At 49.1% G+C, this 26,260-nt stretch overlaps 2 protein-coding genes, 1 long non-coding RNA gene and 1 other non-coding gene across 8 annotated transcripts in view; 2 read left to right on the forward strand and 2 right to left on the reverse strand.

Annotated features, from left to right (window-relative positions):
- LOC122689685 (probable ATP-dependent RNA helicase DDX4) overlaps positions 1-26,260 on the reverse strand; it is a 727,334-nt gene that overhangs the window by 344,129 nt on the left and 356,945 nt on the right. The window lies entirely within an intron of this gene.
- Positions 1-26,260, forward strand: part of LOC122689687 (probable ATP-dependent RNA helicase DDX4) — a 437,080-nt gene that overhangs the window by 233,223 nt on the left and 177,597 nt on the right. The gene's annotated exons all lie outside the window — the stretch shown is intronic.
- On the forward strand, positions 987-3,451 carry LOC122689697. Its single transcript, XR_006339895.1, has 4 exons — positions 987-1,061; positions 3,048-3,122; positions 3,274-3,335; positions 3,410-3,451. It is a non-coding gene; the product is annotated as an uncharacterized LOC122689697 (long non-coding RNA).
- On the reverse strand, positions 20,787-20,893 carry LOC122690938. The gene has a single exon (XR_006340191.1). It is a non-coding gene; the product is annotated as a U6 spliceosomal RNA (small nuclear RNA).

The following is a 26,260-nucleotide window of genomic DNA, read 5'->3' on the forward strand; positions in this document are numbered from 1 at the left end:
CAGCACTCCAACAGGATCAACTATTATGGCTGAGCGCTGAAGAATTTGATGCTTTTGAACTGTGCTGTTGGAGAAGACTCTTGAGAGTCCCTTGGACAGCAAGGAGATCAAATCAGTCAATCCTAAAGGAAATCAACCCTGAATTTTCATTGGAAGGACTGATGCTGAAGTTGAAGCTCCAATACTTTGGCCACTTGATGCGAAGAGCCAACTCACTGGAAAAGACTCTGATGCTGGGAGCAATTGAATGCAGGAGGACAAGGGGATGACAGAGCACGAGATGGTTGGATGGCACCACAAACTCAATGGACATGAGTTTGATCTAACTCTGGTAAATAGTGAAGGACAGGGAAGCCTGGCACGCTGCAGTCCATGAAGTTGCAAAGAGTTGGACATGATTGAGTGAATGAACAACAACCAACAGGTAATATTATCTAATCATCAAACCAAGGGTTCCCCTAAATCACCTGCCACTACTCATCCTCTTCACCTAAAACCAAATATTTTATACAAAATGTTTTCCAAGTATGGTGACTGCCGAGGGGCCCGCATGGGAAGATGTGTGGTTCCTCATGCTCCCCCATGGTCATGGGTACAGCAGGCCCCCATCCAGCATCTGTCCTGGGACTGCAGCCTTCTCTCAAATGTTAAGGAAGTTCCCTCCTGAATGAGGATGAGGGGATCCAGTCACCCTGGAACAGAGGTTCTCATAGAATACAACTCCACTCCTACTGGGACTCCTGGGGACCCCGGTCCGGGCTGTCAGGCTGAGCCCCTCCCCCACCACTTCCTCAGTGACTCAGGGAGTCAGAGTCTTGGTCTGAGGGTACAGTCTCATGTGGACAGAGGGAAGGGCCCACATCCTGAAGAGACTCGAGGTGAGGACAGAGGGTCCCCAAGGGATGCATGTGTGGCCCTCCGGACAGCCATGGGGGACCATGGGATGTGGCGTCCAGATATGACGTCACTGACCCCGCTGAGGGGGAGAAGTGACGGCCTGGGTCACGGAGCTTGCGTTCAGGTTAGCAGACTGAAGGAGCCTAGCTGTGCTAGGAGTCAAGGTAGAATCCTGACGGGGGCGCTGGGACCCCAGGACATACAGGTTGTCACTGCTTTTATCCCTGGGAGACCCCGACAGGCTTGTGGGAACGAGCCCTCACTCCTGCTTTCCTCTCAGGGGTCCTGGCTTGGGGAGATGCTGGCTCTAAGGCGAGCAAAGATGGCAGCTGAGGGCGGTGCCTAGGTGAGCTGGGAGTCAAGGTGACAAAGAGAAAGAGGGTTGAGGAACCCCTGCGGGATCATCTCAGCTCTGGGAAGCCCTGGGCTTGGAGCCCTGATGTCATATCCACAGTCGCCTCCCGGGGTCTCAGGGCAGTGAAGCCGTTGATGTGAGGGTCCTGCTTCGGGTCAACATAGGGACATCCCCAGACCTGCCAGGGCTCAAGATGAGGACCTCGAGGGAGGACACAGCGAACCCTACAGGTCCTGGCACCTGCTGTCAGCCCGGGGAGACCCTGGTGGCGGCATGAGCACCGGGTCGCAGAGACACTGGAGACTTGATCTAAGAAGAGGGGCCTCGGAGGGTGAGGGGCCTCAGAGGGTGAAGGGGAGGATCTTAGGTTCTGAAAGAGTCTGGGTGAGGACCCTGAGGGAGGACTGCGGGGACTCTGGCCCTGGGGTAGGATGAGCCCAACATACATGGTCTCACTTCCTGATATCTGGGTCTCAGCCTGGGGTCCTGAAACAGGGGGCAGACTTCCTGACATCCGGGTCTCAGCCTGGGGACTCCACATATGGCAGGTGGACTCAGGTGCGCCAATTCCCAGGTCCCGTGGTGAGTTAAGTTGAGGACACTGAGGGAGGACTAGGGTACCATGGACCACAATCAGAGGAGACCGCAGAGAAGCCCGTCTCTCTGTTATCAGTCCAGGGTGACCCTGGGGTAGAATGAGTGAAACAGGCATGGTCTAACTTCCTGACATCCGGGTCTTGGAGAGACTGGGGCCCTGGTATAAGGGGCGGGGGCTTCAGTTGGGGAGAGGGGAGAATCCAAGATCCTGACTGGAGGCAAAGTGAGGTGCATGAAGGAAGATTGAGGGGTCCCTGCGTGAGGACTGATGGAACCTCACAGATCCCCGCCCCTGTAGTTGGCCCTGGGAGCCCTTGGGGTGAGAAGCGCACACTAAGTCTGTCTGACTTTCTGACATGCGGTTATCAGAGAGACTGGAGACTTGGTGTGAGGAGCCGGGCCTCAGGTAGGGAGAGGACAGAGCCCAGGTCCTACCGGGAGTCAAGGTGAGGACACTGAGGGAGGAGGGGAGCCCGACCCCAGAACAGAGGGCACCCTGGTAGTCCCCGGGCGGGATGATCATGTGCAGAATTTCCTGACATCCGGGTCTCAGAGAGCCTGGGGACCTGGTGAAAGTAGTGGGGTTTCAACATGGCAGACGGGACAATCGTGGGTCCTGACTAGAGCTTAGGTTCCATGCGAGGAAGGACTGAGGCTGTTAGACCCCAAGGCAGGGAGGGATCCTTGCTCTTGCGGGGGAGGTGGGGTGGTGCTTGGAGGGCCCAGAGCGAGGTGAGCAGTTTATTATTAATTCGGGGCATTAAGGTGAGGTGTTCTGGTAGAGGGTGGAGGCTTCAGGTCTGCAGAGGCTGGATTCCCTGAACCCCGAGGGGGTACCGAGCAGACGCCCGCCCCTCTGTTCAGTGCTGGGAGGCCAGGTAGGATGTGAGGAGAGGTGAGGATGGAGCATCTCCCCGGCCCAGGACACGCTGGAGGCCCTAGGCAGGTGCGGCCACATATGGGGCCCCTCAGCACTTTCTGTCCAGACTTGGCTCTTGTTCTGAGTTTCCCTGCAGGCACCCACAGGGGGAAAGTCCAGGCCATTCCAGTGGAAAAGTGAGCACTACACATTAGCCCCGTTGGGACTACCCACCCCAGATCTGGGGGGACCTCACAGAGTCAACCCCTCCTATCAGCACAGAAAGCCTAGGTCTGTGCCACAGTCTACCCTGAGGTGCCCCCTCCATTTGTCTCACAGGGGCTCCAGGAACCAGGAGGCGAAGTTGGAGGTCTGAGTCTGTGTCCTGACATCACAGGAGTGCCAGGAGTCAAGGTGAGGTGGGTGTCCTGAGTGTGCACAGGGGCTCCCCATCCCAGAACAGAGGGGACCTCAAAAGGCCCTAATCTCCCCACCTTGTCAGCCCCAGAACCTCGGGCTGTACTGGCTGCACCCTGAGCCAGAATTTCTCTTCCTCACTTGACAGGGGACTGACCACTGACGAGGAGCTCCCCTGTAACACGCTAGAGCAGCCCTCAAGGAAGACCGGTAAGTGGCCTCAGTCACAGCCACCCGTGGCACATTTCAAAACTGAGACCATTTACACTCTCTCTCTTTCCCAGGTCAGGGGTCTCCATTTTCCCCCTGCCACACCCCTAGTGGGCACAAGACCCCAGTCATCATGGTCCCAATGAATGAGCTCTGCACTTCTGAGGAAGACCTTCAGGGCCAAATCCAGGCCCAGGGCCCAGTGGAGGTGCAGCTCCTGGGGGCTGAGGCAGAGGATGCCTCAACCCCTCTGGCCTCCTTCCCTCCAGTCTCATCTTCCTCTGCAGCCGTGGTTGTGGAGATCTTGTTCAAGCAGGCTCTGTATGTGATGACGACTGAATTACTGGAATTCCTGCTCCTGAAGTATCGCACCAAGGAGCCAGTTTTCCAAGCTGAAATGCTGAATACGGTCCTCAGGGATAACCAGGCCAACTTCCCAGTGGTCTTTCGTAAAGCCACACAGTGCCTGCAGCTGGTCTTTGGCCTGGATGTGAAAGAGGTGGACCACAGAGAGCACATCTATGTCACGGTCCCCACCCTGGGCCTCACCCTCAATGAGATGCAGAGGGATGGGCAGAGCATGCCCAAGGCTGGCCTCCTACTGACGGCCCTGAGCAAGATTGTCCTAGCAGGGGGCCGGATCCGTGAGGAGAAGATCTGGGGAGTACTCAGCAGGATGGGGATATTTGCTGGGATAGAGCACTGCATCTATGGGGAGCCCAAGGAGCTGCTGACCCAAGTGTGGGTGCAGGCGGGGTACCTGCAGTACCGTCAGGTGCCTTACAGCCACCCTGCTCATTACGAGTTCCTGTGGGGTCCCCGGGCCTATGCAGAGACCAGCAAGCAGCAAGTCAAGGACTATCTGCGCAGGGTCAATAGAAGGGGTCCCAGGTTCTTCCCACCCTAGTTTGCAGTCATGTGAGGGAGGAGGAAGAGGGGCCCTGAGCCAGAGCAGCAGCCAGGCTTCTTTCAGGCCCACATCCAGCAGCTTGTCCTGGGGATAGGAAGGGAGGCTGATCCTTCCCTCTGTGTTTGAAGAGGGAGCATTCAGGCTTCTCAGTCGTGACAGCCTGGGCCAGTTTGGGGCACTGGTGTGTAGCATCTTTGACTTCCTGTTCTCTACAATGCCATGGAGACTCACTTCTGTTTCCTTTAGAAAATTTTCAAATGTTATTGCTTTTAATAGGAGGCTTAATGAGCTTCAGTGTCTTAACTATGTCAGTAGCGTTGATCACAGTGTGTTTGTGCTTACCCAGTTCAAGAACAAGAGTTTTGCTGTTTTGTAAAAGTGATTGCAAACACTTTCACTTTATTTTGTGACCCTGAACAAGATTACATGAACTTGGAATATAACTACTTTGGAAATATGATATTACTTAGTAAGAATTAAGAAATAAAATGTATTTGAGGTGAGTTCCTCTATACTTCTTGTCTGTCATTTTATACAGCTAAACTATCTTTGTTCAATTGGATTTTTTCAAGTTATTATTTAAGAAAGTACAAAAAGCCTGATCTGACTTAATAAGTGCCCCACTCTGGCTCATTTATTCCACAGACCTTCATGGAGCCTGTGCTCTGTGGAAGGTCCTGTGTTAGCAGTGGGGACACTAGGAGAAGCAGGACTCCCCAACACCTCGAGTGATGATCTAAGAGCTGCAGTCACATGAGGAAGGTGGAGAGACATCCCCTAGTTCCACAGAACAGGGCAACCAGGGGCAGGGTCCAGGAGGAGCACTTGAGTGTCGGTGCCTGAGCCAGGGTGGTTTGGGGCTTTGGGAAGCGGGGTTCATTCTGCGAGAGGTGATTGTGATGAGGGTGGATGGTGGCAGCAGCCAGTTATACACAGTGTCTTATGAGTGAGAAGAATATCTGAAATGGGACATATACATTAGAAGATCCTCTTCTGTCCTAGATAAATTTCCTGGGGCTGGAAGGGAAGTTACACTATGGTCAGGAACAGTTAGACACCTGTTTATGCTGCTTGATCAAGGTACACCAAAAATTTTCAAAATGGGGAGGGGCGAGTGGACTTTGGTTTGCTGCACAATCTACTCAGTCTTGGAGAATATAATTGAAGACATCTTGTTAAGCACCCCCAAACTTTTGGTAGGATTTTAATGTAGTGTCTTCTTTGAAACTGGTGATTGTGCACTTAACCTAAAGGATCAGCTTATCCAGGTGGTCAGGCCCTAAAGCAGTAGATGAGGAGGGGTTATGGAAACCACAGTGGCAAAATCTGTACTGAACTTGAATTCACACACGTCAGAATTCTCCTTTGAGGTGAAAAGTGCTGCTTTGTGCATATCCTAGCTAGATTTTATAAAGAAAACTCCCGCTGTCCTTGTCCTCTCACTGCCGCTTGTCTGATACCTGCCCCTCATGAAGCTCATGGCTTTTGGGGAGCCTAAGGGCACCTGTGCAGGTACTTAGGCAAGTTCCAGCATGTGGAGGCAGTCGGGACTCCCAGTGGGGCAGACTGTGTCTAGTATCAGGGGGCAGGGGCACATCCTCAGCCCGCTGAGACTGTGGGCAGGCATCACTGCAGAGGGAAGGGCAGAAAGAGCACTGGAGGGAGCCAGGAGGACCCCTCCCTGACATTCCCAAGAGCCTTAGAAACTAAATCAGATCTTGCATTTGGAAGTGCCAGCACAGAGGGATGACTAGAAACAGTTGGAGATTCAAGGCACCTTTGGCTTTCTCAAAAACTCCTCAACGCACGACGGGAATTGTCTTCATCACAAGCTATACCTACTGGCTGCTGTCTGTTGAGCACCGAATACACTGCAGGGCAGGGGAGAGACTCCAGGTCCTTGTTCACATCTCTTCTCCCTCTGCTTCCTGGAAGCTGTCTGCAAGGAACATGGGATCCTAGGTAAATCTCCAACAGTTTGGGAATAAATGCATGATCAATTCACCAGTTCAAATACAAAGACAGAAAAAAAACTTTTCATACAAATAGCAATAGCACGTTGTTTGGGGAAAAAGCATCCCAATTGTGCTGATATCTGGGGTGCTGTGGGAAAGATATTCTGGATGAAGGTGGTGCCACATCCATGGGGCTGAGGTCCCAAGAAGCAGGAAAGGCTCCTGCCTGCCTGACTGATGGAAGCTCTGTCCAGGTGCCGTCCATTCAGGGCCAAGGGTGAGGACCTGGGCTCTTCCCAGTGGCACTGGTCTCGTGAGTCAGCAGTGAGTGGTTGTGTGAAGCAGCATCTTAATTCTCTGCCCAGGAATTGAACCTGGGTAGCCTGGATGACAGTGAGGAATTCTAGCCAGGAGACTAGCAAGGGCTAGAGGCTGCAAGCTGTTTTTTCATGGATCATTGCCTCCAGTGAAAAATGCATTCATCACAGAGGCAGAAACTGTAAATGCAGATACAAAATTTATCATTAGAAACATAGCACAAGTGGGAGATCACATAAAGAAATAGTTTAGTTGAGACAGAAGCAAGGCAGAGATGCACTCCTGGAGAGAAAGAGTATAGATGTCACACCTGGTGAGCAGGAGCAGTCAAGAGGCAGTAAAGTCATTTATATAAGGCAGTACTTCTGGAATTTTGTCTTCCTTCAGGCCAATTATCTGGTTTCTTTTTCCACATGTGACCTACCCTGGGGCACTCCCCTGCATTCATACACACACCCCTCAGCCAAGATGGATCTCAAAGTGAAGGTTTCTGTGAGGAGCAAGACTCACTATGGTCTGGTATTATCCCTTGACTTTGGCCCCACAAGGAGCTTTTTTTCACATGTCTGATGTCTCCCTTGTCCCAAAAGATGGGGGAGTGGAGATCCTTTTATCCTTTACTCAAACAGGGTTTTACCCCTCTGTCCTTGCCATGACTGTTTCCTTTAGGTATTTATAAGAGACAAACACAGGCTATTTATGCTGTCTCTATTGTTCTATTCATTTCAGGGAGCAAACAGGAGGCTGATTGTAAATGCCTCAACTGTACCCAAACTGTCCCTTGTCACAGGGAACACTAACATTTGTTAAGTATCCAGCCTAAAGCCCACTTCTTTGTGCCCCATGAAATGCAAACAGGAGGCCAGTTGAAAATATCTAACTTGGAGTCCATTCATCCATACTCCTCTCCCTTACTGTGTGATGCACAAATACTTTCATCATGATAGTAGTGGTAAATGCCTACTGATTCTGTTCGTATAGTCTCTGGGACAAGAAGATGATCTGACTTGCTAAAATAACCATCAGGGCACAGAAGCCTTGAGATATAGCTTTGTGATTGAGTCCAACACAAGTACTTGGAAGTCATAGTCCTTGAACTTTGGTCAGGGCACAGGGATCACCCCTGCCCATGACTTCAACATCCAAAGGCTAAGTCTCTGTGTCTAACTTGCACTTCATTCTGTTGTTCACTTCTGGTGCCATTTCAGAGCACGATGGTCATAGTAATTTTCAGAAGGCAGACATCAAAAGGGAAGACCCTGCAGAGATCAACCTAATCAAGGTGAGGGCGTCAGGCCACTGTATCATTTCCACATTGATCCTGTGAGTAGTCTCTCACAAAGAGCTGCCCCCAGGGAAGCAGCCCCTTCAGTGAAGGGTAATTCCTGAGAAGACTTTTGGTCTGAGTCCTCATCCACCAACACCGGTGGCCCTGGGCAAATGAGTGGGCTAGTGACAAAGAGGAGATCTGGGTGGCACCACAGAATCCACTATAATCCACCCCTCCCAACACTGACATACACTCCCTTCATCTGGAGAGTTTGCCTGATCTGAGGACAGCTCCTTGAGGATTCTGGTTGGTCTCCTCTCCTCCTAAAGAAGCTCAGAGAGAAAGACTGGACTGCTGCCTCACAACTGATGGTCACTCTCTCTTGCCTGAGATCCCTTCTAAATCCCCTGTTCTCTCAGCCAGGACCTCAGCCATTTCCAGTGGCTTTCCTGGTGAGGTAATACAGACATGTCCCTCAGGGCTCTGAAGCCCTGGGCCCGATGCCCTTCTCAGACCCTTGCTCTTGGACTTGTCAATTCACCACTGAAATGGGGCAGGAACCCAAGACACATCACCTGGCTGTTAGAGATGTTTCCTCGCTGTTCTCCCTGTGCCAGAGTAACCCACACACTCCTTAGGATCAAGGTCATCTCCGTCTGCCAGGATGGGGACAGTTCTCTGTGTGTGCTGGTCCCTAGCAGGAGGAGCCCAAAGTGCCCAGATGGGAACCATGGCTCATGGGTCAGTAGGACTGTTATTGTGTCTCCTGGGGGAACCTTCTGGCTTTGGGAATAGCCTGTCGTGTGTCACCACCGGCAAGAGGGTAACCAGTAGCCACATGAGGCTGGGTATTGTGAACTCAAATGGGCTTAGTGTGTTCCCAGGGCCTGGCCTTCTACCTTAACATAATGTGAAGTCAAATGTAAATAGCTAGATGTGGCTAATGTGGACAGCCCTGTATGGAACTACAGAACTTACTCTTAAGAACTGGAAGCACAACTTCCCTTGTGGGTCACTGAGAGTGGTGGCAGGTGGGGTCATGAGTCCCTGGGAGTGGTCGTACGGGGAGTCATAGATCTCTGGGAGTGGTTGTAGGTGCTTTCATAAGTTAGTGGAAGTGGTGATCAGTGGGGTCACTCTACCCTCTGGTTCAAGGACCATGCATCTTACCTCATGGGGAACTAAGGATGACAGATGTGGAGCATGTCTGGTCCCTGGAGGGTGACACCCGGGTGCCATGGGCTCTCATATCCCAGTGTGCACCCCACTTGTGCTTTGTAGAGGTCATCCCACTGTTCCAGAAGACCAGCAGCTTCTGGATGGTGGGGGCTGAGACAGTGACTTTGGATCCCATGGCCACTTGCCCTCTGAGCCCCCAGTGTGCTGTTAAAGGATTTCTTGGTCTTGGAAGGTTTTGTGAAATACCCTGTGTCAGTCAGTTCTGTTTTCTATGAGCCCTCAAATAGTGGCACCAGACAAGGTGCTGCAAGCAGGAAAAGCAAAACCCACATCTAGAATGTGTACCTATCGATTTCAGTAAAGATGAACCTCTCCTCCTTCAAGGATGGAAGTGAGATGTTGTTATCAACTCACCATTAGTGGCTCAATGATCTTCTAGAGCGAGGGTGCCACTGAGGTGTCAGCATGACTCTGTCCATGGTAGGGCAAACACCTGGTAGGTGCCATAGCTCATCTGGCCTGCTGGTGGCACCTGTGCTGCTGAGCCCAGATGCAGCATCATCCTTGGCCCCATGGCTCCTCCACGCATGAGAGCACTGTGCAGCCCTCAGGGACCACTGACAGAGGCTGGGTGCTCTCAATTCTTCAGGCATTGGGTCTTCATAGATGTTTCTTGCCTCTTGTATGCTGCATGCTTTTGTGAGTAGTAAGAGGCAATGCAAATATCTTCCCTTTTGGTATCCCTTCCTATAGGTTCGTTGATGTACCCCTTCTCCAAACCTACATGTGGCAATCTACCAAAATTTCTCATTCTAAGTACCTGACCGGCTGTCCAATCCATTTTCCATCATCCTTAAGCCCATGTCTATTCTTGGCTCAGGTCATTTCTTTTATCCATATATAGTGGATCCCTAGAGGCACCATCTGAAGTTGCATCCACTGGGAGGGGATTTCTGCTCACCACTGTCTCTATGGCCATGTGTGGTGGAGGTGGTATTGCAGCAGGAGTTCATTTCCACTTGCAGTTGCAATTCAGCCAACCCACCCCTCGTCTACGCTCAGCATTTCTACACCCCCAGCAGCTGGTCTGGAAAGAACTTCCTGGTCCATTAATCTCCAGGAATAAACTGCAGCAGAGGTGCTTGTGACACATTTGCAGATCATATTGGGGTTTAGCTCACCTTCTTGTAATCTATGGCCCTGCTTGGGTGTGATCTCCTCAGAGACGCCACTTCTGTTTTGTGATGGATTACTGTTGCAGTCCCCTCCCTCTGTGGGTCTGACAGAACCTAGCTCATGAGGACCACTGACTGCATGCTGTATGCCGAGGAGGTGGCCACGTGTTCCAGCAAAGATAACAAACCTGGCAAAGCAGTTGCTGTCGAGGGAGTGGTGGGCCACAGTCCTCCTTGGGAGCCTATAGGTTTGAGTAGGGTCCAGACCGCTGAGGAGGTATGGTGGGGACCACCTCCCTGCATCCTTTTGGTGTTAAGGGTGTCATTCATGTTCCTCATCTCCCAAACCAGAGGGAATCTTGGTTTGTATTTACTCTCACGGTCAAGGTGCAGGGAGTGCACTTGATTTCCCCCGCTCTGATAGCTTCTATACTAATGGCCTTGCCCATTATCAAGCCCATCTGTTCTAATCACACATCTGGAGGTGGCAGGCAGGAGCTCTCTGGGTCAGATCTAGGCCAAAACTCCGTATGTTCCTGGTGCACACATGCTCCCACTCCTTGGAGACATTGACAGAGTGAAGGCCTGAGTATCACTGTCCACAGCATCCCATTTCTAGATGTCCTTACAATGTTTGCGTTTTTCCTCTCTCGCCCGCTATCAGTCACCAAGGTAAACGATGCGGGTCTCTTTGTGGGACAGACTTGGGGAACGATGGCTGCATACATCTGTCAGGGTGTTGCAGAGTCTTTACTCATAAGGATCCCTCCTGCCCTTTGGTCAATGGATTCTGTGTCTGACAATTGACTCAGGTGTGCGAACTGGGGAAGATGTCATGACTCTCTTGGAGCACTCTCCTGCATCCTCCTGCTCACTCATCTTTGTTGTCTATCAGACAGTAAGGAATCTGCCTGCAATGCAGGAGACCTGGGTTTGATCCCTGGGTGGGCAAGATCCTCTGGAGAAGGGAGTGGCAACCCACTCCAGTATTCTTGCCTGGAGAATTCCATGGACAGAGGAGCATGGCGGGCTACAGTTCATGGGGTCACAAAGAGTCAGACACAACTGAGCGATGAACATTTTCACTTATACTAATTAAGTCACAGATTTGTGGATGGCTCATCTCTCTTGACCCTAAGAACACTGTCCTGTTAGCAAGTTCTACACCTCTCTGCAGATCAGAGCCTCTGGGTGCCACATCAGTTTTGCTGCTTTTACAATAATAGAGATCACATTCCTTTTGAAATTTAAGTGCCACCTGCTGAATTGAAGGGGATGTGATAAAATCTTCCAGGTTTTTGTTTTTTTTTTTTAATTACAAGAAACAGTGTCTCTGGAGTTGACACCTGCACATGAATAATGCCAGAATTTTCTGCCCACAGGGGCTGCTGTGGGCACCATCCTCCTATGGCTTTCCAGGGTCTGACAAACCAAATGTCACTCGGGCACTAGTTGTGAACACACATGAGGCAGCTTGGGAATTTCAACCAATGAACCCTGTCATGACATTAAGAGGATGGCGATTCCTTATCAGGGAAGGGTGAGAGCAACTGGTGAAATTTAACTTTTACTCTTTACACTATTCTGAAGGAAACAGGAAAACTGGTATTACTGAGAGACAATGTGAACTTGCATAGCAAAAATTCTAGCGAACCCACCAAAAATAAATAAATAAACAAAACATATAAGAACCAGTTAATGAGTTCAGCCAGTACGCGGGATATGAGATCAATGTTTAAAAAAAAAAAAACAATTACATTTCTGTATAGTAGCAACGAATCATCCCAAAGTGAAATTAAGAGAACACTTCCATTCACCATAGCATCCAAAGAAAGGAAATACTTCAGAAGAAGACTAATAGACAAACAAATAATGTGTGTGACTTCCACACTGAAAAGTACAAAACTTTGCTGAGTGGAGTTTACAAACATCTATAAGAGAGAGGGTCTCTCTGTTCATGAGTCAGGATGTGTGATGCTGTCAGATGGTGGTTCCCGCCAGTGTGATGTGTGGATTCTCTTCAGTCCCTCCCCAAATGCCCAGAGACTTTTCTGTAAAAATGGAGAAGCTGATTCAAAAATGACGATGCAAAAGATCCAGAATAGATGCAAAATGTGGTGGGAACTGGGGGGACAATGGAAGACTTACTTGCCCTTCGTGATTTCAAAACCCAGCATTATAATAGAGGCATCATGACAATACAGTTGTGTTGTAATTGTAGATGTAGAGTTCAATGGGACAGAATTGAGAGTTCATAAATAAGCTCATATATTTATGGTTCATGGATTATTTTTCAAGGTGCTAAATCCACGTGGAAAGGATAAATTCACTTTTCAAAAATGGGGAATCCACCTGCAAAAAATGTGAGTTTACACCACTTCCTCAGAACATACACAAAAACTAATTCATCTGAGAAAATGTTCATGACTTTACCTTTAGATGATATTTTCCCAAATAGAACACTAAAGCCCAATGCATGAAAGGAAAAAAAAAATCAATACAGTGTAATTAACTGAAAATTAAAACTGTTTTTACATATCCTTGCAATGGAATTCTAGTTAGGAATAAAAATAAAAGAATGACAATTTTTTGGTATAGCATGGATCAAGGAAATAAGTCATGTGACTCCTTTTCTATGCAGTTTCCAGGAAAGGCAAATCAGTAGAGATGGGAAGAAGAGCAATGACTGCCTGGGAGTGGGCTGGGAAAGGAGCAGTTAAATTAAAAAAAACAAAAAAAAACTAGGAATGTTCAGGCCTGCTCACTGTTCTCTTTACATTCTTTCTTCTCAGGAAAGGGGGAAAAACAACAACAACAACAACAACTCATTTCTTCTTGCTTTCATTTTCACTGCAACACTACCACCCAGCCTCATCAAAATCACCTTCCACAGAAGGAACCCAGCTTCCCAAAGCCCCAAACCAACCTACCTCAGGCACTGAGTGCTCCTTCTGAAGCCCCACCACCTCACATTGTGTTGCCTTGTTGTGTGGGACTAGGGGACATCTCTCCACCTTCCTCATGTGACTGCAGCTCCTAGACCATCGCTCTAGGTGTGGGGGTGTTCTGCTTCTCCTACTGTCCCCACTGCTAACACGGCCTTCCACAGAGCAGAGGCTCCATGAGACTCTGGGTGAGAATAAGCCAGTGAGCAAGGTACTTAATGATTCAGAACGATTTTACCCTAATTTCTTTAATAAATAATGCAAATCCAACTAAACATAGATATTTTAGTTTTATAGATTAACTGATGACAAAAGGATTTAGAATTAACTTTTATTTTTTATTCTCTATTTCCTTTTATTTATTCCCCATGCCCAGTGGTTTTGGGGAGCTTAGTTCCCCAACCATGGATTGAACCTGGGACCCAGCAGTGAAAGTGCTGAGTCCTAACCACTGCACTGTCAGAGAATTCCCAATTTCTCTATTTCTTGACTCCATCAATTTTATTTTTCTTTCCCATTTCCAGGAAAATTCCTATTCCAATGAAATGTTAGCTTCTTCAGGGTCACAAAATAAAATAAGAGAGTTCCCAGGCTGTTTTACGAAAGAGCTAAACTCCTATCCTTAAACTGGGTAAGTATCATAGGTATCAATACATGTGTGATCATTGTCATTCACAAAGTTAGATATTGAAGTTTATTAAGTCTTCAGCTGAAAAAAAGCAACATATGAAAAATTCCTAAAGAAAACAGAGATGAATCTCCATGTCACTGTGGAAAGAAGCAACCCAAAGATGCTATGCATCGTGTCCCCTCAACTGGCCCAGGCCCTCACTACTGAGAAGGCTGACTGCTCCCTCTTCAATCACAGAGGGAAGGATCAGCCTCCCTTCTTGCCCCCAGGACACGCTGTTGGATGTGGGACTGGAAGGAGCCTGGCTGCTGCTCTGGCTCAGGGCCCCTCTTCCTCCTCCCTCTCAGCCTCTGCAGATGGGAGTGGGAAGGACCTGGAAGCCCCTTGATTGCTTTTGAGCAGATGGGAGTGGGAAGGACCTGGGAGCCCCTTGATTGCTTTTGAGCAGATGGGAGTGGGAAGGACCTGGGAGCCCCTTGACTGCTTTTGAGCAGATGCTCTAGGATGTGCCACTCGCTGATCTCTGCATAGGCCTGGGGACCCCACAGGAACTCGTAGCGAGCAGGGTCACTGTGGGGCACCTACTGATATTCCAGTTACCCCTCCTGAACCCACTTGGGTCAGCACTCCCTGGGCTCCCCATAGATGTAGTGCTCCCTTCCAGCGTATACACCCATGTTTTTCAGGGTTTCCCAGATCTCCTCCTCATGGGCACAGTGGCCCTCCAGGAGGATCATGCCTAGAACCACCACCAGGAGGCCGGCCTTGGGCACACTGTGTCCATCGCTCACTAGCATGTAGGTGTGTTTCGTGTGGTCCACCTCCCTGACATCCACGCCGAAAACCATCTACAGGCACTCCGGGGCTTGGCAGAAGGCCTCAGGGAAGTGGTGCCCGTCCTCTCTGAGGACCATGTTCAGGATTTCATCCTTCGTGGTTGGCTCCTTGGTGTGATACTTGAGGACCAGGAAGTGCACCAGCTCCACCACCAGCAGATGCAGTGGGTCTAGGTGCGTGGACTTGGCACCTTCCTGGTCCCACTGGGTGCTCTCGGCCCCTCCTAGTCTTGGCTGCTGGAGGCCTCATCTTTGGATTGGCTCCATGGAGTGGCAACCATGGCAGGGGGGAGAAAAAAGCACCTTGAGGGCTCGAGGTGGTGGGGGGATGGGTGCTTCAGCGTCAGCCAGCTCCAGCTCCTCCAGGGTGCCCAGGAACAGGACAGAGGAGGAGGGGGAAACGTATGCAACCTCCTCCTCCTCCTCCTCCACCTCCACCTCCTCCTCCTCCTCCCCCTGAATGAACTGTGCCTCCACTGGGCTGTCAGCCTTCCTTGGGTCCTGAAGGTTGGCCTCACTCTCCTCATGGAGCTCGCTCATCCCAGGCATGATGACTGGGATCAAAACACAGACAGAAGTGAGGCAGGGGGACAGATGGGGACCACAGGCCTACGGGAGAGAGGGGGTTTGAGCTGCTTTGGCTGAGAAACCCACCCTGGTTGGTCTGACACAGGCCATTGACAGGTCTCCTCTTGAGGGGTGTTCTTGGGCCTCACAGGGATGCTCCTCCTGGGCAGGCTGTCTTCTGCTAACCCGAAGGAGGGTGAGGGGTGCCTCCCGAGGGTGCAGTCAGCACAGCCCGAGATTCCAGGGCTGATGCGCTAGGGGGAATTGGGCCTTGTGGGGTCCCATCTGTTCTGGATTGGGGAGCCCCTGATGCACACTCAGGGAACCCACCTCACCTAGACTCCTGGCACTGCCTGGACCTCCTCTGCTCTGCAACCTGCAGACACGAGCTTCAGACCTGTGCTTTCATCTCTGGGTTCTTGGAGCCCCTGTGAGAGGAAACAAGGGGGCACCTTGGCTTGTAGACTGTGGCATGGCACTGGGCCCCTCGGTGCTGACAGGAGGACTGGGCTGTACTCGGCGAGGTTCCCCCTGTCCTGAGGTGAGTGGTCCCCCCTGTGCTCACAAAGGGCCCTCCACTTCCTCCTGGCAGGGTCTGGGTCCTCCTGTCTGTTGTGCAGAGGCAAAATTCTCAAGACACATTCCCTGTACTTAAAGGAAGAAAGAGAGGGGCCTTGAATACTGGTCATGCCTGCCCAGGGGCTAACAGGGCTCACAAGGGACAACAAGGGGTGACCTAACTCTATTGATTCCCTCTGTGCTGGGATGATGGGCAGTCGGCTCAGTCTCCACCTTGACACCCTGGAAGGCCTAGGGCAGTGTCCTCTGTTGACTGTGACCCATCTCCTTAAGCAACGGCCTTAACATTCATGACAACGGAAGTGAGAGCACCAATGCACCCACCTCTTCTGGGCCACCCCAGGGTGACCAAAGGGGCAAGGCAGGCTGGGCTCCAAGTACTGTGTGTGAGGAGGTGTCTCCCCAGTGTTCCCCCTGACCTCTGTGAGGGCCTGAGGCCAGACCCTCAGAGGAAGGGCCCCTGGCCTTGACCAACCATCTGGCTGAGGAGGTGGACCTCAGGGCTCTGATGGTTTCTAGGGCTGGCAGGAGGGATCTCTGTGGCCCCTTCTTTGTGGTGGGAGTTGGGGTTCCTCACTCCTCCACAGGGTCCTCACCTTGACTCCTGGTGACTCTGGGACTCCTCCTGCTGCTGAGCAGACATGCTCCCCAGATGGCCGCCCTGGCGCAGTCCTCCCACTCTGGGTCTGCCTCCACAGCAGGCACTCTTCTATCCCTACCACGCAGGGTCTCCGCTGTCATGGGGGAGGCCGCCTCCTCAGTCTGTCCTCAGCACCTTCGCTCTGACTGCCTTGCAGCCTGGCCTGACCCATGCTGACCGATTCCCCCCAAAGCCTTAGCCCTCCAGAGTCCTCCTCCTCCCCTCCGCCCCCACCAAGCTCCCCACCAAGCACCTTGACAGGAAGAGTGCATCACCCTGGTCTCCATGCTGGGCTCTCGTGGCGGTACAGTGGACCACCCTGCAGGTGGGTTCCCTTCTTTCTGAGCAGGGGACCCAGCAGTCCACCCAAATGATAGCCTCAGGCCTTTCCTGCCCAGGCTCACCCTGGGGCCCCTCGAACTCAGCCCTATCCCTGCGAACCCTGAGGTGCTGCAGTTGGGAGGGGGATATTTCCTAGGGACCTTCCTAGGTGACCTCCTCCGGGTCCTCCCTCACTGTCTGATGGAGCCTGGGCCCCTCCCTCTGCCCACCTGCAGCCTCCTGACCCCCTGACCCAGACCTTCAGCTGGTCTAAATGGAGAGGCTGCCCTCAGGGGGCAGCACCTGGAGCCACACGGGCTCCAGGGTGACAGCAGAGATGGAGAGGGGGACGCTGGGTTCTGGGGTCCAGGGCCCGACTCACCCTCAGGGTCTCCACCTAACGTCCCTGCAGGTCCTGGGTGGCCCGTCTTCATGCAGATAGCCCAATCCTCACACCAGGACCCCAGCCTCTCTAAGACCCAGATGCAGAAGTTGGGACATACAACATTTGCTCCTCTCACCTGTGGGTCTCCCAGGCCTGGGGGCAGGGGTGGGCTTGTTGGGGTCACCTCTGTTCTGGGACCCGGAGCCCCCTAAATCCTCCCTCAGCATCTTCACTTTCACTTTGGTCCCATGTAACCCTCCCCTCTGCCCACCTGAGTGCCCACCCCTATCCCAGGCTCCCAGTCTCTCTGGGACCCAGATGAGGAAGTCAGCACAGGCTGCTTATCTCACCCTGAGGCCTCCCACAGCTGAGGGCAGGGCCAGTTTCTCTGGGACACTCCACCCTCACCCACATTCTGGAGTCCAGGGTCCCCTCAGTGCACCCTCAGGGTCCTCACTTTCTCTCCCAGTAGTTCCTAGGCTTCTCATCTGCCCACCTGAGCCCCCACTCCCACCGCCATTGCACCAAGTCCCAGTCTGGCTGAGACCTAATGCGAATGTCAGGACACCCTGCCACGTGCTCATCCGCCTGGGGCCTCCCAGGCCTGACAGCAAGAGTGGACTTCTCTGGACACCCAACTTTCCTACTGCCCCACTTTTCAGGGCTCCAAGAGCCCTACACTCCTCCCTCTGCTCCTCATGTTGGCTCCCTTCAGGACCTTGGCTCTTCCCTCTGCCCACTTGAATTTTCTGCCCTGAGACCCAGGCCCTCCCCCTCCGGTCCCCATTCCAACAAGCCCACTCAGGGTCTCCCAGGGAGGACGCAGATCCTGTGGGGCTGTTAGTCCTCTCTCAGGCTCCTCCCCTGACCCCGCATAGGGCCAGCTTCCTCTCTGTCGGACTGGACCCTCCTCCCAGACCCAGGCCCGCACTTTCTCAGACCTCTGAGGCAGACAGAAGTCGGGTGACATCACATTGGGATCCATGGCTTAGGGACTCCCAGGGCTGAGCTGGGAGTGGAGCTGGATTCTCTGGACCCCCTGGGAAGATGCCCCCTCCCCAGAACCCACTCCTGAGGGTCCTCACTTGGGAGTCCTTGAGGAAATGCTGCTGCAATGGACTCCCTCTGGGTCAGGTCTGCGCCTCTGTCCAGCTGCACCCTGAGCACAGAGTGACTCTGCATCCCAGACTGGAAGCTGGGTGGGGCCACAGCACCCCTGACTGCGGAGGAGGGTCCCAGAGGAAGCACACCTTCCAGTGTTGCCTCTCTGCCTGCAGCCAGACTTAGTTTGTTCTAAGATTCCTTCTCTGCATGGAAGAGGTTGAGCAGTGGGGTCTGGGGAGGTCTTTTGAATCAAGTTTTCTAACTTTTCATAGTTCAGAGCACTGATTTTCACTCTCTTGAGCCACATTCAGAGTCAGAAATATGTTTCACATCTTGCCAAATTTCAAGAAAGAACATCTACTCTTACGCTGCTTGATTCACTCTGATGCTCAATGCTATTCTCTTATTTCTAGTCCAATCTTCATCTGCTATTTAAAGTGTACATTTCGGAAAGGCCAGTCCTCACCCTAAGGTGAGGTGATTTCAAGTGGTCATTAGCACAGACACTGCAGCCCTACTGGCTCAATCATCCCATTCTTTGTGCTGCCCTGATCTTACCCTGTGTCTTCTGGCATCTGTGGCCTGAGACACTGTCTTTCAATTTACACAATGAAATATGGGCAGAAGCTTAAACTTTCCTGTTACCCATCCTGTCACCTGCTTTTATGCAGGCTACAGCTGTTGAGATATAAATACACTTAATTTCATTCACTCTCCCTTCTTAGTTTCTCAGGATTTCCTTTGGGAACAGAAGACAGAAGCTCAAGATTGACTGTCCTTTTGGTAGATAAATTTATAGCACTAATCCTGTAAATCTATTTTTAAAAAAGGAGAATTGGTATTGTCACTGAATTCTGTTTCCCATCATTGGATCTGCTCTACTGCTCTATTTATGTGGGAACTCTTGAATTTGAGTCTACCAGTAAGCTTGTGTAATGCCTCCATAAAGATCTTGTCTACGTATTTGTTACAATTTTTTTTTTTAATGCTTATGTTTTCTTAGAGAAGTTTAATGGTTTCGGGTCTTTGATTTAAATCTTTAATCCATTTCAAATTTACTTTTGTGCATGGTGTGAACAATAGTCCAGTTTTGTGTGTGAATATTTAGCTTTTGCAATACCATTCATTGAAGTGGCTGTCTTTTCCACATTGCATATTCTTGCCTCCTTTGTCATATACTAATTGCCCATTTAAGTGTGGCTTCCTTTCTGGGTTCTCTATTATGCTCCATTGATCCATGTGTCCGTTTTGTGCCCATACCATACTGTTTTGATGACTATAGCTTTTTTAGTAGTACAGTTTGAAACCAGGGAGTATGATACCTCCAGCTTTGTTCTTTTTTCTCAAGATACTTTTGGCTATTCAGAACCTTTAGTGTTTTCTTACAAATTTAGAATTATTATAGTTCTGTGAAAAACTCCACTGATGTTTTGATAAGGTTTGTACAGAATCTGGAGATTAACTTGGGTAGCATGTTCATTTTTTTTAAAATTATTTATATTTTTTTATTTTTATTTTATTTTTTCATTTATTTTTATTAGTTGGAGGCTAATTACTTTACAATATTGTAGTGGTTTTTGCCATACATTGACATGAATCAGCCATGGATTTACATGTGTTCCCCATCCCAATCCCCCCTCCTGCCTCCCTCCCCATCCCATCCCTCTGGGTCTTCCCAGTGCACCAGCCCTGAGCACCTGTCTCATGCATCCAACCTGGGCTGCTGGTCTGTTTCACCCTTGATAGTATACTTGTTTCAATGCTATTCTTTTTAGATAAATTTTGCAATTTTTTGCAGTTTTAAAATGAGGCATTTTCTATTACATATTCTACATAGCTCTTGCTCTTGCAGGGCAAAGCACTTGATTTGGCTGTGGTAATATTCCATCCCCTATTTTTCTGAAGTCTCTTATTCATTTGACTATTCCAAGGGCTCATTCCTTTGAATTTGCTAGATAGATGATCACACTGTAATATGAAATATTAATTTTTCAGTATGCATTTATATTGCAAAATATAAAGATATTATATTTATATAGCTCTGGTTTTCTGTTTCAGGGCAGCTTCAAAAATTAAATAGGATAGATAACATACTTCTAGGACTTGTCCCTAGTAAGAATGCTTCTAACATTCACTTTGCTGTATGTTTATATATGTGTATACATGTATACATATACATGATTTATGCATGCTGCATGTTTATATATGTGTGTGCACACACATATATGTGTATTTACGGTTATGTTTTTATAGTTATTTTAAATTGCTGACGTATTAAATTCAAATGCATTTTAACAACACTGCATTGTACTCTCTGCCCCTTGTTTATCGGGTTGGGCATCATATGTCCTTTTGCTTTTTCTATCCCTCATCTACTTTTTGTAGATATAGATGATTTTCCTTTTATCACTTGTCCTTCCTCCATGCTTATATGTGGTTGATTCTTTTTTTTTTTTTTTTGAATAGCAATAGAAGTTATTTTGATTTATGCAATATTGCATCTGAAAATTTTAAACACATTCTGTTAAAGTGGATGTGGATAGTACACCAAAAAAAAGATTGTGTGCCAGACTAGAAAACAAGTCTCATTACTTTTATTTTTTTTATTTAATTTATTATTTTATTTTTTTTCCATTAAAAATATGGAACGCTTCACAAATTTATGTGTCATCCTTGTGCAGGGGCCATGCTAATCTTCTCTGTATCGTTCCAATTTTAGTATATGTGCTGCTGAAGCGAGCACGTGGTTGATTCTTTTGAACTCTCCTTCAAATCTGAACAATAGACTTTCTGGGTAGAACACTTTTGAATGTCGTTTTTTGTCCTTTCAGCATTTTAAAAGCAAGGTGCCCCTCCCTGTGGCCTGTAGCATGTCTGCTGAGAAGTCAGCTGATAGCCTAATTGAATTTCTCTTGTAGGAAACTTACTGCATTTCTCTTGCTGCTGTAGTATTCCCTTCTTATCTTTTATTTTGGACATTTTAATTACAATGTGTGTTGAGGTGATCCTCTGGGAGTTGATCCTGTTTGGGACTCTAGGTGTTTCCTGAAACTGGAGGTCTGTTTCCTTTCCCAGGATAGGTAACTTTTCATGCATTGCGTGTCCCGTTATATTATCTAACCATCCTCTCTCTCTCTTCTCTTTCTGGGACCCGTATAATGCAAAGGTGAGAGTGTGTGATGTTCTCTCAGAGGTCTCTTAAACTGTCCTCATTTTTAAAGCTTTTTATCTGTTCCGCTTGAGTGATTTCCACTACTCACTCTTCAAGTTTTCTGACCTGTTCCTCAGTATCATCTAATCTACTCTTGACACTTATTAGTGTACCTTTAATTTCAGCTGTGGCATTCTTCAGCTCTGTTTGGTTCTTTGTTTTGTTTTCTGTTTCGTTAAACTTCTCACTTCAGTTCAGTTCAGTCGCTCAGTCATGTCCAACTATTTGGACCCCACGGACTGCAGCATGCCAGCCCTCCCAGTCCCTCACCATCTTCCGGGGCATACTAAAACTCACGTCCATCGAGTCAGTGATGCCATCCAACCATCTCATCCTCTGAAGTCCCCTTCTTCTCCCACCTTCAATCTTTCCCAGCATCAGGGTCTTTTCCAGTGAGTCAGTTCTTTGCATCAGGTGGCCAAAGTTTTGGAATTTGAGCTTCAGCATCAGTCCTTCCAATGAATATTCAGGACAGATTTCTTTTAGGATAGACTGGTAGGATCTCCTTGTAGTCCAAGGGACTCTCAAGAATCTTCTCCAACACCACAGTTCAAAAGCATCAGTTCTTCGGTGCTCAGCTTTCTTTATAGTCCAGCTCTCACATCCATACGTACTGCTGAAAGAACCTTAGCTTTGACTAGATTTTTGTTGGCAAAGTAATGTCTCTGCTTTGTAATATCTTGTCTAGGTTGATCATAGCTTTCCTTCCAAGGAGTAAGTGTCTTTTAATTTCATGGCTGCAGTCACCATCTGCAGTGATTTTAGAGCCCAGAAAAATACATCTGTCACTGTTTCCACTGTTTCCCCATCTGTTTGCCATGAAGTGATGGGACCAGCTTCCATGATATTAGTTTTCTGAATGTTGAGTTTTAAGCCAACATTTTCACTCTCCTCTTTCACCCATATCAAGAGGCTCTTTAGTTCTTCTTCACTTTCTGCCATAAGGGTGGTGGCATCTGCAAATCTGAGGTTATTGATATTTCTCCTGGCAATCTTGATTCAGGCTCGTGCTTCATCCAGTCCAGCATTTCTCATGATGTTCTCTGCATATAAATTAAATAAGCAGAGTGACAATATGTAGCCTTAATGTACTCCTTTTCTGATTTGGAACCAGTCTGTGGTTCCATGTCCAGTTCTAACTGTTGCTTCTTGGCCTGTATACAGATTTCTCAGGAGGCAGGTCAGGTGGTCTGGCATTCCCATCTCTTGAAGAATTTTCCACAGTTTGTTGTGATCCACACAATCAAAGGCTTTAGTGTCATCAACAAAGTAGATGTTTTTCTGGATTTCTCCTGCTTTGTCAATGATCCTATGGGTGTTGGCAGTTTGATCTTTGGTTCTCTGCCTTTTCTAAATCCATATTGAACATCTGGAAGTTCACGGTTCATGTACCATTGGAGCCTGGCTTGGAGAATTTTGAGCATTACTTTGCCAGCATGTGAGATGAGTGCAAATGTGGTGTAGTTTGAACATTCTTTGGCATTGCCTCTCTTTGGGATTGGAATGAAAACTGACATTTTCCAGTCTTGTGGCCACTGCTGAGTTTTCCAAATTTGCTGGCATATTGAGTGCAGCACTTTCACAGCATCATCTTTTAGGATTTGAAATAGCTCAACTGGAATTCCATCACCTCCACTAGCTTTGTTCATAGTGATGTGTCCTAAGGCCCACTTGACTTTGCATTACAGGATGTCTGGCTCTAGGTGAGTGATCACACCATCCTGCTTATCTGGGTCTTGAAGGTCTTTTTTGTATAGTTCTTCTGTGTATTCCGGCCACCTCTTCTTAATCTCTTCTGCTTCTGCTAGGTCCATTCTGTTTCTGTCTTTTGTTGTGCCCATCTTTGCATGAAATGTTCCCTTGGTATCTCTAATTTTCTTGAAGTGATCTCTAGTCTTTCCCATTCTATTGTTTTCCTCTATTTCTTGGCGTTGATCGCTGAGGAAGGCTTTCTTATCTCTCCTTGCTATTCTTTGGAACTCTGCATTCAAATGGGCATATCTTTTCTTTCCTCCTTTGCCTTTCACTTCTTTTCTCAGCTATTTGTAAGGCCTCCTCAGGCAACCATTTTGCCTTTTTGCATTTCTTTTTCTTGGGGATGGTCTTGATCACTGCTTCTTTTCACAAACCTCCATCCATAGTTCTTCAGGCACTCTGTCTATCAGATCTAATCCCTTGAATCTATTTGTCACTGCCACTGTATAATCACAAGTGATTTGATTTAGGTCATACATGAATGGTCTGGTGGTTTTCCCTACTTTAACTATGTAACTTTTCACTATGTACATCTATTCTTCTCTCAAATTCTTTCAGCATCTTTATGATCATTACCTTGAACACTTTATTTGGTAAATTGTTTTCTCCATTTCACTTAGTTTTTCTCCTGGGGTTTGATCTCATTCCTTCAATTGGAACATAGTCTTCTGTTCCCTCATTTTTCCTAATTGGCTCTTTTTATTTCTATATCTTTGGCAGGTTGGTTTTTTTTCTTGATCTTGGAGTAATGGCCTTTGGAAGGAGACAATCTATGTATGCCAGCAGTCCCCTGTCTTCTTGTCACCAGAGATATATGCTCTAGTGTTGCCGCCGTGGAAACTGCGTGGTCCCCTCTCCTGAGGCAGGCTGACTGGTGTGGGCAGCCTGGGTAGGCATTGCTGACCCCTGGTCTGTTTGGTTGCCAGGGCTTGCCTTGTGCAGAGGCTGATGATCACCGGTGGGTGTGGTTGGGTCATGAGGTGTCTGGCTGCTGAGACCTGGGTGGTCCCAGGTCTAGTCCCGGCCCACTGGTGGGTGGAGCAGTGTTCTGGGGTGGATGGTTACACAGCCAAGAGTTCCTAGATCTAGTGCTAGCCTGCTGCTGTGTGGGGCTCACTCCTGACACAGCTGGTTTCAGGGTCCAGGGTGTCCTGAATCAAGACTCCTACTTCTCGTCTGGAAATCCAGCTCCTGTGGGGTTACAGGTCTGCTGGTGGCCTGCTAGTGGGTGGGCTAGGACCTGACATGGCAGGCTGTAGGGCTACAGTGGATCTGGGGCTGCTTCCTTCTCACTGTTGGCTGCAGCCAATCCTGGTGACCCTGGCTACAGAGCATGTGATCCTGGAATGGGTGCCAGTCATCTGGTAAGCAGAGCTGGTCCCAGGGTTTCTGACTGCCAGCCTTGGGTTTGCTGAAGTTGGTGCCAGCCCACTGGTGGATGGGGCAGGGCTTGGACCTCTGGCTGCAGAGCTGAGGGTCCCCGGGCTTGTGCGGGCACACTGGTGGGTGGAGCACCATCCTGGGCACCCTGGTGTCAGGGCCGGGTCCTGCATAGGTGGGGGACTCTGAGGGTCCTAATGCAAATGGCCTGCTGGTGGGTGGGGCTGTGGCCATGCTCACCTATCTGTTGGTCTGAGTCTTCCCAGTACTCATGCCAACAAGCTGCCTGGTGAGGCTGAGATGTCTTGCTAATAAGTGAGAGGGAGGATTTCAAAATGGCACTTGCCAGCACCCATGTCCTTTGGAAGAACGAGCGCCCTCAAGTGGCTGCCACCAGTAGCTCTGCCCCAGGGTGAGCTCCATTTACCTACTGCCTCTCCAGGAGCTCTCAGAGATGAGCAGGTGGATCTCACGCAGGCTCTTTCAAATTACTGCTTCCACACAGAGTCTTGGACTGCGTGAGATTTCCTGTATGTACTTGAAGAGCGGAGTCTCTAGCTGCTAAAGCTGTCTGGCTCTCTTAAGGGTAAGACCCACTTCCCTTCAGACGCAAATGTTTTGTGGGCATGTTGTCCTGGTGCATGACATACAGGATAGGTGCCCAGTGTGGGGCTTGGACCCCTCACTTCCTGGGAAGAATATCTGCAGTGGTGATTATCCTACCGTTTGTGCATTGCCCACCCAGGGTATGGCTCTTGATTATATCATGAGTCTGCCCAGCTTACCCATCCTGATGTGGTTGCCTTTCTATACTATAAATATATATATATATATAAATGTGTGTATGTATGTAAATATATAATTCTATAAATATTAAATAATATATATATATATTTCATATATAAAATTATGTTATCTTCATCACAGACTACTGCTGAATCCTCGGTGTCGTACTGTTCCTCAAGAAGACCGTTGAGCTACTAATGGTGAATTGATCACAATTTCTCACTTCCATCCTTGAGGGAGGAGAGGTCTATCTTTGCTGAAATTGATAGGTACACATTCTAGATGTGGGTTTCGCTTTCCTGCTTGCAGCACCTTGTCTGATGCCACTATTTGAGGTCTCACAGAATGCAGGACTGAGTGACACAGAATATTTCACAAAACCATCCAGGACCAAGAGACCCTCTAATAGGACGCCAGAGGCTCAGAGGGCAAGTGGCCATGGGATCCAAAGTCGCTATCTCAGCCCCCACCATCCAGAATCTGCTGGTCTTCTAGAGCAGGGGAATGGCCTCTACAAAGCACACGTGGGGTGCACACTGGGATATGAGAGCCCGTCATGCTGGGGTGTCACCCTCCAGGGACCAGACATGCTCCACATCTGCCATCCTTATTTCCCCCACGAGGTAAGATACATGGTCCTTGAACTAGAGGGTAGAGTGACCCCACTGATCACCACTCCCACTGACCCATGACCCCACCTACAATCACTCCCAGTGACCCACAGGGAACTTCTACTTCCGGTCTCCCAAGAGTGGATTCTAAAATTCCACAGCAGGGCTGTCCACATTAGCCACATCTAGCTATTTACATTTGACTTCACATTATGTTAAGGTAGAAGGCCAGGCCCTGGGAACACACTAAGCCCATTTGAGTTCACAATACCCAGCCTCACGTGGCTACTGGTTACCTATCCTCTTGCCAGTGGTGACACACGACAGGCTATTCCCAAAGCCAGAAGGTTCCCCCAGGAGACACGAT

Source organism: Cervus elaphus, chromosome X (genome assembly GCF_910594005.1).
Source record: "Cervus elaphus chromosome X, mCerEla1.1, whole genome shotgun sequence".
Classification (NCBI taxonomy): domain Eukaryota; kingdom Metazoa; phylum Chordata; class Mammalia; order Artiodactyla; family Cervidae; genus Cervus; species Cervus elaphus.